Source organism: Corvus moneduloides, chromosome 3, assembly GCF_009650955.1.
Source record: "Corvus moneduloides isolate bCorMon1 chromosome 3, bCorMon1.pri, whole genome shotgun sequence".
NCBI classification, from domain to species: Eukaryota; Metazoa; Chordata; class Aves; order Passeriformes; family Corvidae; genus Corvus; species Corvus moneduloides.
In genome coordinates this window covers 92,283,957-92,297,419 of record NC_045478.1, presented here as the reverse complement: position 1 = coordinate 92,297,419, position 13,463 = coordinate 92,283,957, and the positions used below count along the sequence as shown (strand labels likewise).

Sequence of the window (13,463 nt, the reverse complement as noted above, 5' to 3'; positions counted from 1 at the left end):
AATTAACACTTTTCACCCTCAGCTGATAATATTTCAGACTGAGTAAATTGTATCTATCATTGCTCAAATGGAACTGTCAGATACATGAACCCCAGATTTCTTTCACTGAAAAAAAAAAAAGAGAATATATTTTATGGATAGATAAAGGAAGTAGGAGTCTACCCTAGCATACGTTGCAGATGGCATAAAGAGAAAGTGTCAATCTTGTATTGATCACCAGCTACAATTGTTTCACATTAAGCTTAAATCTTGACAAGAGCATTGTGTCTAATTCTCTCAGTATTTACTGAGATGGTAGAAGCTGATGGGGAAGAATGCCAAAAGTATTTATACTTCCTTCACAAAGTTAAATAGAATCAATCCTAAGTACAGCATTAGACTTCACTAAAAGCAGGGCCATTTTGAAAAATGAAACTCACTGATGTAGCTAAAAAATTAATGACATAATGCTATATCCCGGTAAGGAGATCTAGAATGCCTAATTGTCCAGAAATGCAGATTGAAATGAGTCTGAATGAGAAGAAAAAAATTTAATTTTTTTAAATTTCTAAATTCCATCATTTTCCTTTAATAAACAGGGGTCAAACAGCACTACCCACAATTCTTCAACAACATGAACCATTTTAGGAGATCCAATCTGAGTTTCTTATCCGACATAGTCCAGAGGCTTATTTATGAGCTGATGTTTCCCAGGATGTGGGAGGTTTTTGTTTCTTTGTTTTCCTGTGTATGCATGGCCCACATTGCTGAGCATACTGCTGTGCATTTGGCTGGGTTGAAAGAGTTTCTAAAATAAACAAATTAAGATTGTATATGGCATTATATTATTGGCTCATTCCATCATCATCCATAGGATTTCTTGAATATTATTTCTTCATTCTTTTCTTCTCAGTCTCTCCTTACAATAGACAGTTTCCAGGTTCTTGACATCTAGCTTGGTTTTTGTGAAACATAGTCCTAGTGCTTTTGTTTTATTTTGGAGATATTTGTTCACAATATTCCCTTGTATGGATAGTATTCACTGACTTTTAAAACATTTCAGTTTTCCCACTTTCTTTTTTTTTTTTTTTTGGTCAGAAAAAGGAAATTCAAAATGCAATCTTTTTAGCCAATGAAATAATTCCTTTTCTGTGTAATTTTTTTCTGAAAAAAATATAAATTCTTGACAATCAAAAATCAAGGAAGAAAAAAAATTAAGGTTTTTTTCCCAAAAGGTGAAAGTTGCAGTCATTTCAAGTGTAACAAGCCTAACTCCAGAGTAATTCTGCCAGTTTGTACCATTTGGGAATATGAAGAAATGTGACAGAGGCTAAACCATTTTTTTAATGTGCTGATCTCGTTCAGTTGGGCATTGCTTAAGTATGAACTCTCAGACCTCTTCTAAGATGGGCAGATCACTTATCCAAAGTTGAATAATTTAAGAACTTCAGGTGCTCCTAAGAAATGTGGTTTGAAGAGTTGACATGTTTTCAAACTTGGTTGACACCCTGCATCTTAGACAGAAGCTGACAAGACAGAGCTCCTGCTCTTCCAAGTCTCTTTTATGTGGTCTTGAAAAAGTAAAATCAGATTTCCTACTATTGTACCTCTCAGGATCAAATATTTATCATTACACAAGATACCTTACCCATAATTTTGGGGGTGGAAAGAAGGTAGCAATATATCTCATAGGAGATTAATGCATCCAAAGAGCCTAGCAAGGTTAGTTCTCTGTCTGTGCACCACTGCCTCTGAATGGAAGCTTTGTAATTGAAGAGGGAAGACCTTCCCTAGCAAGTGTTTTCCTTATTGACATGATCATTTATTGTTTATTCATGCTCACTATAGCAGGGAAGACCTATTTTCCTCCAAAGAGGCTGTTTATACTGCTTTCTAATTTTCCATTTCAATGGCTTTATGACTTGTCCTTCGGGTTTGCAGTGTTTCCTCTGCTATAGGAACTTTCCTCCTCTTTTAAGCAGAGAAGAACAACTTGAGAAAGAGTACAATGTAGATCTCTTTTTTTCCAATTATAACAGGTAAAAAAAAAAAACCCAAGAAGTGTGAGTGGGCCTTCTGTACTTCCTGCAGAAGTCCTGCTGGCCAGTCAAGTGATTTAAACCTCAGTATAAAGAGGCTTAATGAAACTGGAAGGAGTAGGAAGGCAGAGCCATCTCTAGACAGTAATGGATTCAAAGCTTTTTGTAGCTGTTTTGCAGGTACAAGGTAAGTCTGTGCTTGTTTGGGCTTGGCAAGAGTAAAAGACCGCATGGTCTCAGGCTCAGTGACACTGGGGTTGAGGAATCCAGCTCCCTATCAAATGCTGGCGTAACTTGTTTCAGCCAAGTGATTCCTGTAAATTCCCATGACAGCAAAGTGATACACATAAGAATAACTAAAGATTATTTCCTTTCCTTCAGGGACCATTGTGAACTAGAGGAAAAGTCACCAAAGAAAACCTTGTGTGACTTTTGGAGCCCACAATATCTGGGTAGGTCCAAAATAATTAAAATTCTGGATGTTCAGGGAATTCATTACTATTTTGTTTTGGTGGACTTTTAGTATTTACTGCAAGATAGGGCATTGTTCCGTAGGGGGAAAGTAAAGTGCTTTTATTGAAAGCACTTTGTAAAGGTGACTAAGCTGTTTCACAGTAAACTGCTAGCTTTCTGTGTGGAAAGTTAGGGGCAGATGCCTCTGTTATAAACTGTGCTGTCTGCAGCTTGAGGTGCTGGGGACAAAAACTCACAGCCATTACCCTCATCATGACAGCAGCCACCTCTTTGGTCTCTCATGTGCTGCAGAGATTTCTCAAGCTAGTCTTCATTACTCTGGTTGAAAAACTTTGGACTGCCTAAGGATCTAGAAACTGCAAAACATAACGTGAATTTCTACTCTCCATTGTCCTTTCATACATCACACAGAGAACTGAGAAGGCCACTCTGGTAGATCTCTATTCCACATGAAGTTTCAATAAGAACTACATTTATTTACTCTTTACATGCTTTGTTAGCAGATGGGAAGCAATCCATAAACAATATTTTTATCACAGAATAATATGGTTTGGAAGGGAACTTGGAACTCAGGAGGTCTTTAGACCAACCTCCTGCTTAAAATGGAGTCATCTGTGAGTTTGCATCAGCTTAATCAGAGCTTTATCTAGTCAGGTCTTGAAAAATTCCAAAGATGGACCTTGCTTCAGTGCTTGACTGTCCTCATTGTGAAAAAGTCTTCTGTTGTATCTGACTTGAACATCTCCTGATTTATTTATGAAAATCTTCTTTTTTTTTGTTGTCCCATCCTACTCCTCAATAAAGAGCCTGGTGGTGTCTTCCCAGTTACCTTCTTGTGCGTATTAGAAGGTTTGTTCCCCCTAAGTTTTCCTTCTCCATGCTTGTCGTGGGTATTCCAAAATGTTGCCAAGTATTCTCCTTTAAACTGTCTCAAACAAGGACAATACTGAAGATGTGTGTAGGCAGTTTTCCTTCTTTAGTCATTGGTGCCACAGTCAAATAATGCCAAGGTTTTGGTTACTGTTATGTTATTGTGTCTGTTTATTTCATAATTAGATATGTATTGCAGATAAAATAATTCCCTCTGCCATATGAGGGCACTACTAGAGTGACACAAAAGTCTGTAGGCACTCATCAATCTTGCTCAATTCCCATGTTTAGTCAGATGTAAGCTCTCTGTGATTCAGTCTTATCTTTTTAATATACAAACTTTGTTGACTGATGCTTCAGAGGCAATGTTCCTCTGCCGCAGAGGCACACTGTAAGTCCCACTGTTTCTTTGAAAATGTGGTGGGAAATGACACAGAATTACCCATTCACTCCTGGGACACAACATCTGTAAAGGTCTGAAGCCAATTTTACTAGCAGGACTATATTTTTGAAGATTTTGTTATAATTATTTCAGGAATAAGGTCTTGGCTCTCCACTCAAGAAATCTGTATGTGAGTTAGGATATGTGCTTTCAATTCCCTATTCTACTATGGATTTCTTTTTAGACTGCAGAGGTATAAAAAACAGGGCTTTTATCTAATCTTTCCTTATAGACAAAGAAAGCAAGCAGGCATTTCCAGGGAATGATCAATTCCATCCTAAACCAGGCACTGAGAACAGTTCAGCCCTGTAAGTCCTTCTTTTTGTCTAATATCTCTTACAGAAGAACCTTGTTTCCTAGCTTAGGTGCACACACCTACATTTCTGACTTCTCAAGTTAGGTGAGATGAATTCTACTCTGAGTTTTTCTGAGCCTCAGTTCTTGGCTTTAAACTTGTCACTGTGCCTCAGGAGGGATTAACTGAAAGGATAAGAGCCTTAGGGATTTTGAGGTATCCAGTGCCATGTAGAGCTAGGAACTGTGGTTTAGTTACACGTATGCATCCATTAAGGTATAGATAAAATTGCTATGTGGGGTGAAAGCAGTACAAAGACTATGATGGAAGATCTGTAGCTGAGATCCTTTCAGACAAAGGCACAACACAACTCCCAAATTCTTCCTCCAGATAAGAGAACAGAGAAAGTGGCACTGTCTCTCCATGCAGGTGAATCTGCCTCTCATCAGCAGCACTGTGCTAAAAAGGAGGAACCAAATTAATGAAACTCAGAAATTCACCTCAGCTTCCTCAGTTGCAAATCATGCTTTAAATTTTTATGTGGAATGGTGTGATGGGTATAATGTACGATTCCATTTCAGGTAATTACATTCTCCCTGCTTAAAATTCTCACTGTAGTTTCCACTGGGAAAATGATTCTTCATTTCTCCCTCTTGCACCCTGCTGGGTAGGTACTATTGCTGCCAGAGTGGCTGCTGTGTGCCACCCCTGTGCCCTCCATGAACATACATATACAAATTGTGGTGATGTTAGAATGAGCCCTGCATATGCAGACTTTTGTCCTGCCTGCGCCTGAAATTGGTTGGAATTGCCTGGGTGTAGCTGAGAGCAATATCTGACCTGCAGTTTTCCAACCACAGGGGAAGAAGGAGGCTGGGAAAAATCAGTGCTATAGTCAGTCTTTGCATCTGGAGAATAATGTTTCATCAAGTATCCAGAATCATATAATTCTTCTTCATTCCCCAGTAAAGCAGATTAATATCATTTGATGCATTGTGAGACTGGATAATCTGGGGCCAGGTGAGGTGAAGCAACTTGATGGCTACCAGGTAACGTGAACAGTCATGTGAATGCTTGCAATGTAGTCTGGGCTTCTCAGGAAGCTAACAGCCTCCCACATGGATTACATGGTTCTACCAAAGGTGATTTAATTGGTCTGTTTTACTGGGCAAACAACCTAGGAGGTTGCAACCTAGCTCATGCTGTCACTGCCTCTTGAAGGAGGTAGCAGCCAGAAACAGACAGGGGATAGCTTGTCTTAAAGCTCCAAACCAAGCTGGCAACACTTTTTAGCTAGGCACTGAGACAATAGGAAGACATGGCTAAAAGCCAAGTGGATGCCAGCTTTTCCCTCTTCTGCCAAATCACACACAGAGCAAGCCTTATTCTGTGGCCTTCCAAGGCAAGTTCCACAATTTATTTGGGTTTAAAACTCCCTAGTCATATATGAGGTTTTGGTTTTTCGTTGGTTTAGGGTTTGTTGTTTTGGTTTTTGCATTTTTTTTAAGGGGGGGGTGGACACTCTATTTTGTTTGAAGGTTTTTTGATTGGTTGGTTTTTTTTGTTTGTTTGCTTTGCTTTTTGAGCTGCTATGTTTATATTCCCAGGCAACTGCTACACTGTGATGTGCTAGCAGTCCTGGAGCCTGCTTCCTCTTGGCATGAACCGAGGCAAGACCCAGGTGTTCACCCTGCAGACTGTATTGCTTCATTCTTCTACATTCCTACAATTGATCCGTTTCCTCCTTTTCTCCTCCTTTTTTTTTTTTGTCTTTTTTTCTTTTTGCTGTTTCTCTTTTCTTTTTCCTTTCTTTCTTTCTTTCTTTCTTTCTTTCTTTCTTTCTTTCTTTCTTTCTTTCTTTCTTTCTTTCTTTCTTTCTTTCTTTCTTTCTTTCTTTCTTTCTTTCTTTCTTTCTTTCTTTCTTTCTTTCTTTCTTTCTTTCTTTCTTTCTTTCTTTCTTTCTTTCTTTCTTTTCTTCTCTCTCTCCTTCTTGCTCTTTTTTAAAATTCTCTTGCAAATATTTCCTTCTCAAGATATATTTACATTTTATTCATGACTCTGTCAGGATTAATTTCAGCGCTTCACGCTGCCTGTGACTCCTCATGTATAATGAATGAAGCAGCAGCTGGTGCAGCTGACAGCCTGGGCACTCCAAGGGCATATACACACCAGCATCATTGGCAACTTCCTACCAGGAAGGATTTTAATACCCCTGCTGTCTGAAATGCACTTCTGGCCAGGGCATGCTTTAGGAAAGAATTGTGGCAGCTCTAAGCAGAAGGTACTTTCCAAATTACTTTCTTGCTGTTTATCTATGTGCATTGATAACAGGAAAGGCTTTGGCTCCATCACTGTCTTAAGACTGTAAGATGCTGAGTGTCTGGACTTGATTACCTTGGTGAAATCCTGTGGAATTACTCAGCCATCTCATTACTGTAAGAAACTAATCCTGGATCTGGAGTAGCATACAGACACAGCCTCTGTTTTCCCTTTTCCATCACACAGAATAACTTCTTTATATCATAACTCTACAGAGGCCGAGGATGCTTCTGCACTGAATAGGCTCTCAGAAAGTCAAAATCTGATCCCTGGGTCTGCCACTGGGTTCTTGAGTAGCTTTGGCATGTTGTTTCCTCTTGATGTTTCATGCTCTTCACATTCAAAATGTGAGCTAATATTTCTGTTTTCCTCCCAGTATTTTGATTATTTAGATTAGAAGCATCTAATGTAGAGGAATGTATTAGATGTTTGGGATGTTTGGATGGACCCTAATGCTGACATCATGATCTTCCTGGAAGTTTTTAAGTTGAGCCATAATAAGAGCAACTGTAGTAAAAAAACATTGTTTTCTGGATTCCTAATTGAATTGCTACCTCAGCCATGTACAGCACTCATAGTCAAGCAGAAAAAGAACTGTAGACGTTAGTTATCCCAATAGTTAGTGTTTTGTCTCTTTTTTAAATGATGGAAAAATCAAGTTTCAGGTAATATGGAAAAAGGCATTTCAGATTAATCTTTAAAGATATCAAAAGACCAAAATTTCTAGATGATCAAGTTTGCTTGTATTTCAATATTTCTAGTTATTATGACTGCTTTTATTTTAACTCTGTAAATACTTTTAATATTTCAGCTTCTTTGCAATGTTTGGGTTGTAAAGCAACATACAGAATACCAGATTGTCATCTCAAAATTGAACTCTATTTTCAAACCATGTCAGGCAAAACCTCAGATGGCAGAACTCTCTTCCATCTTCATATTCTCTTGTGAATACTGCTCACAAGGTAGGGATGCAGAATCCCTTCTAGCACCATGATTAACTTTTATCTGTCTTCTGGTTTATAAAAGTCATGCTTCTTAGGAAAAAAAAAGACCAGTGTTGAGTCTTATAAGATGGTGTCATTAAGATGTCTTCCAAAATAATGTGTAAATATTACAATCTTAGTTAATAATTAAATATCTAATTCCAGATAAATTGGACAGATTAGCTAGGTGAAAAACTATTCATCCAAGGACTAAGGTTTTATGCTCTGACTCTTGCTGACTGATTTTAACACTGACAATTTGACAACTGAAAGAGTTTGCTAATTTTCACAGGTGGGGAAAATGAGGCCTATGATGTGCAGATGGTTTGTCACAGATTCAGTCACCAGAAAAACCAGGATCATCACTCAGAGGGATTTCTAGCCTGCAGCACTGCATACAGCCCAACACACTTGGTTGGCATTGGCCACCTGAAACAGTGAGGTGCCACATAGCACAGAGGACACATCTTCAGGATGGGTTTTGCAGAGAAAATGGTTCTGGCCCTTCACTCTGCCCACTCCTGCAGGAGAATGCAGGACACTATTCCTTACAGTGTTTGAACATGGGATGTTTTCCAGCTCATTTGTCCAGTACTTTGTTAAATTACTGTTACTTCCACTATTTCTCCCTTCTCACAGTTCTTCTATTCTTGCATCTGCTTCTTTTTCCTTCTGCTAGCTGAAGACAATGCAAGATAAAGTTTCCCTTTCACAAACCAGGCATCTCTTCAGTCAAAAGGTTTAGATTCATTCAGCTAAGCTGTCACTTATGTAATTCTTCTTTACTTTTCTGTTGTACCCTCGCAGTTTTGTAACCAAAACAGGTCTAAGAGCATTTATTAAATAGGAGAATTCAGGTTCTGGTTGCTCAGAAGGCTCTATTTTCTTCTTTACAAATGCTAATTTTTTTGATCCAGAATGCTTATGATCAGGACACTAACCAGATCTGATTCCCCATGCACCAAGTTGTTCATCCTCGTGATTATCAGCTGCAGAGTAATTCCCCTTTTGTGACCCTTAACATGCTGGCTGTGGTCCAGGCTGTACTGTTAATACATTTAACATACAAATTCTAAAATACCCCCATTCATCTGGGTACTGTATTCTTTATTGGCTGTCATAATGGTATGTGTTGTTGCTATGCATGGTTAAACGTCGAGGGACTGCTCTGCATTTCTGTGGATGTTGCTATTTTCTGTGCTGCGTTTCCTGCTATAGAAACATCTATATTCATAATTCCCAAACTTGTGAAAGCCAAGCCTTTCTTTCCTCTTAGGGAAATAAAGCCAGTCACACACATCCTGACTCCCCCAAGACTTTGAAAAAGACTTATTTGTACATAATCCACTTCTTGGACCTCCACATCCCCCATTGCAAGATATCTTTGTTTTTCTTATTTCTGGTATCTGTCAATAACATGCCGTTACAGAAAGCCATGAGACCCCAGCAGAGGGGTAAAAATAGCCCTAGAAGCTGAGAGGGCATGGGTGTAATGCAATTCTGACTATCAAATTCTAACGTGGCAAGGTCATGGTGCTGACTGCCTCTGAGGACCTTCTTTGTATTGAATGTCTTCCTTATCCTACAGTAATTTATTTAGGTGTATTTGTATCATAAAACCACAGGTTATTTGGCTGTTTGATCCCAGCAGCAAGGAAATAAAATTGTTCATTTTCCTGTCATTAAAAATAGTCTAAAATCTTGGGAATATTCGTTATAATATTTAGAAAAAACAACTTGTCAAGAGCACAGTGGATGTCTGGACTGTCCTTACAGTACCTACCTGAGCATAGGGAGAAGCATGGCTCAGCCCCTGGGGTTGTCTATGTCATTAAACATTTCTTTGAGCAAGGAGAAGACAAGAAGGCATGCCTGCTGGTCTCAGTTCTGATCCTGCTCCCATTTGCTCAGTTTTCTGTAGTGTTCAATGCAGGGCAGCTTATTCTTTTCTACCTTTGAAACAGCAGCTGCAGAAACTTGCTCACCAATGGCAAGACAGTGATTGTCCCAAAGCTTAGCTAGAGGAGCTGAGCAAGCCTCTCATGTTGCTGGCAGGGAACCAACCAGACTTGCCTTGTGTAGTCTCAGAGGTTAAAAAGTTCTTTATTGTGCTCAAGGTAGCAGTAGGGACATGCACAGTGGTTTTTTCAATCTAAAATCTTGGTTGCAAATCACTTGAAGTGCCCCCTGACACATGGATGTGTGGTATTTTCTCAGTCCAAGTCACCAAAGAATTTCACAGAAAAATACCTTGTTTTTCAATTAAATGGCTTCATGCAGAGAAGAGTCAGAACCAAGAATAGAGAAAAACAAAACTCTTCTACTCCAAAGCCTGATTAGGAGAACCAGGCAATAGGAACACTTCTATAAACTTTACCTGAACTCTGCCCCATTTTCTACCAAAAAGCCAAGGTGATATTTCCTTTTGTCAGGAATGAATGATATCTTCATTTCAAGGCTTTTCTGGCAAAAATTTGTAAATGTGAAAAATGCTGTAGTAAGGACTGTTAAGCCCCCCAGATAGTTCCAAGTTAGAAATGACTTTCCAGGGACACTTTAGGAACGACTTGTTTTCCCATCTGTGGGAGTTTGTTGTTCTCCTGCTTCACATTAAGGAAAAAGGAAACGACACGTTCACTGATGAAAGAGTGTATCTTTTAGTGCTACTTCTAGGTCTGCAGAAGAATGGTTTCTCAGGAAGCAATCTAATTCCAGCTGGATACTGGATGCACATGTATGGCTATATACTAATACCTATCTTTAAAGTAACCTTTATTTTCAGTTTGCTAGCAATCCCTAATCCAAAACATTATAGATGAAGCAAATTTGGTTCAGCAACGCTGAGGTTACTATAGTTCAGGATTTTAAAGAGTGCCAGGAAAGGTTCCTGGGCACCCAGATCTAATTGTTCGTACTGTTGAATTGCTAGAAAGGGCCCTGGAGGGGCTTTGGCTTGTACACTCTCCCAGATGATCACTCAGGTGTTAGCAGGGGCCACAAGATTCTCTCAGTAGGTAGCCAAGATGAATCTACCCTTTTGAAAGGATGAGGGAATTCAGCAGTACAGCTGTACGCCACTCTGTAGCTGTTCTCTTCAGTGCTAACGAGAGTACTGGCATAATTAATTTACGAACATGAGAAGCAAAATCTTTGTATCTACAGACATAGCTGCTGGTTTTTTCCTCTCTGTTTTTCTCCAGAGTAATGAGATTATTGCTGCATACAGGCTTTATTTGCTCTTACATACGAGATTCTAAATTCAGAATAATAAGACAGTAATAAGTGCAAGTAATCCTGATGGCCCAGTGACAAAAGAGTTCAGAGACATAGGAGGAATTTTGTTTCACTTTTCTTAAACTAGAGTCTAAATCCATAGTTACTGAGGATCACTTTACCTATGAAACATGTAAACATCAGACCAGTACCCTCAAATCACCCATTTTCTGCAGAGTGCTTTTTATCCAGATCTTTAGACTCAGTAACAGTTTATTGAGTGAAAGGAGACTGCAGGCAGTATTTCTGCAGTCAGTATTTAGAGTGCACTTGATTGCATTAGTACTTGTATATGGTGTGTTACATAAGCATAAAATGATTAAGACACATTTGTTGAACTGCAACAACTGTTGTTCTTGCCAATAATAACAGCCACCATTATGCATGTGAAATGCAATCAGCTGCTGTGCTTCAGCTGATGTCTTCTGCTGCTGAAGGTGTGCAGGGGAGGGTCAGAAAGTAATTCCCTGTCGTTATTTATTGCCATAACTTAAGAGTTGAAGAAAGGTGGACATGATGAATAGCTGGTCTTACAGAGATTGGCACACTTTGCTCAGATCCAGGCTAAGTTTTCCTTGGTGCTTTGTCTGTGTGACTAGCACCTGCAAAGGACTTCCTTCTCTGTGCTTGCTGTGTCCTAATGCATCTTTCAGAAAACTGGGGTTGCCTCCGACAGGCAGCCAGACCTTGTCTGTAGTATGCTGCAAAAGTCAGTGAATAAATAACAAAGGGTAACTGTGCATGGGGCAGAATTATGGAAGAAACTGGAGCAAGATGAATGTCAATATAGCCTTCAGTAAGCAGTTTCTCTTCCCTGAGCTGTCAGAAAAGTAATTGTGTCTCTGATTAACCATTTTTTCCCAGAGCACCTACTGGGAATATCCTAAGTGTGTACTCTCTCTTCCTGTAAGGATAATGCCTATAATAACATGCAGGTCCGCATGCCCACCCTGCCACCCGCTTTCTTCTCCAGGACTTGTCCAAGCCTGGCAGGTCATTCAGCATTTTTATTTCTCTGTGGATCATGAAGAATAGTTACAGTCCTACTTTAACATACACCAGCACCAAGAGTGCTTCTGCAGCCTATTTCCAACTTTGCACCAGAAAAAGAGTGAGCAGACTCAGGCCAAGCAACTGCCTGTAAGTGATTAGAAGCAAATAGGATTTGGCAAATACCGAGTTGGCAGGAGGCATTAGAGAGCAGCTCTTCATCAGTAGGTTCCCCATGGTGCTCTGAAGGGTCATTGTGTGTACTGGCGGGATTCTCATGTTTTCTTGCTTCCTCCTTCCCAGAGGTATACTGGGGAGGAAGATTATTCTCTGCCACATAATCACTTCTCCCCTCCCTCTCCCCACAGTGCACCCTTCCTTCACAGGTTTGGTTATCATGCCGAGCCATGATGCAGGGTTTTGCTGTGCTGTTTCTCCTCTGCCCCCTTTCTCTCCTTACATTAATTTTTTGTTGCAGAAGCAGAGCCTCGAGAGATTTTTGATCAGTGAAAGACTCAGGGTTTCATGACTTGCATCTGCATTTAATGGGATGCTAGCAAGGAACTGAGTGAATGCTAATGGAGTGCTGGAGGATGAGGTCCTGCTTCAGGTTTACCCTCACAGATATCTCAGGCGCTGACAGGAAAAGTCTATAATTCATTACTGTGATAGAGGTATGTTCCTTTACTGAAAGAAAGAGGTAGATGCTCAGGAAGCGATTGAATCTGGGGTGGTTCAGCCTTTTTTAGCCATTTTCTTCAAACTGTAACTGATCTAAGCAAATTTCGCTGGCTGTCTAGGCAAGGACATTTGTCATATTGGGGGTGTATGGTGCATCTGGAGACTATCAGATCAGACACATAATCAAGGATTTGAACTATGCCTAAATTGCTATATTCCACACATCTTAGGAGTTAGAAACATTTAGAGGTATAAATTCAGTCAGAAAAAATACTGGCATGGGGGCTTTGGTGAAATTTGATTCATTTGTCTCTTAGCTTTGTTAAATTATCGATGGTCATGGCTGTTTTTTAACATTAGCACTCAACAGAAGGATTTCCATGGGTGGGATGCAGCTCTCCATATTCCTTCTCAAGTCCCTGAAGCCTGGCTTTGCTGGCTGAGGCTGTCCTGGGTCAGGATCTTGCAGATGGAGTTGTGCATATCAGACCTGACTGCCAAATACATTTGTATTGTAGTTCCTCTGTGCTGGAAGTGGATAAGTTATCCATGGGTGGTAGGTGTGAATGTGCTTCTCTCTGCTAACAAAATTCCAGGGGTTGTCAATCAATCTTTGGGGAGTTTATCTTGTTCATACATTAAACTGCCTGGTGAATTATCATGGTTTTGTATGCTTCAGCTGCACATGACAAACACACTGAGCAAATTCCTAATGAACTGATTACTTAGCTTAGCATTTAAACTGCCACATTTAACATCCTTCAGCCCTCGTAAACATATTGAAATACTAAAGGGATTATGGCTGCCAGGTTTTCTGTGTCATTACTATAAATTAATCTAAGAATTTAATCAAAGATACCACCAGAAGCAAAATAAGAGAATGAGGTGTTGAGATGATAAGTATTTAACTCAGAGCAAAAAAAAATTTTTGCACTGAGAGTTCATTTTCAAGAAGGTTTATTGTAAGCAAATGTAAAGCACACACGTGCAATATTTCCCCTATGTACATATGCAATGTTATATACTTTGTTTGGAAATTTTTAGCACATTTTCAGATTGCTTTTTTTTTTAATTTTCAAACATCTTGTTTCAAAGTCAGCAATAAGGGGAAAACTAGA

General features: G+C 39.5%; 1 protein-coding gene across 7 annotated transcripts in view; it reads left to right on the top strand.

Annotated features, from left to right (window-relative positions):
* Nucleotides 1–13,463, top strand: part of LRFN2 (leucine rich repeat and fibronectin type III domain containing 2) — a 153,834-nt gene that overhangs the window by 64,067 nt on the left and 76,304 nt on the right. The window contains exon 1 of one of the 7 annotated variants that reach the window (XM_032102769.1): nucleotides 2,450–2,470. The exons of the other annotated variants lie outside the window; for them this stretch is intronic. The gene's annotated coding sequence lies outside the window, so the exon portion shown is untranslated. Of the gene's footprint in view, nucleotides 1–2,449; nucleotides 2,471–13,463 lie in introns of those variants that run through there. 7 annotated transcript variants of the gene reach the window in all.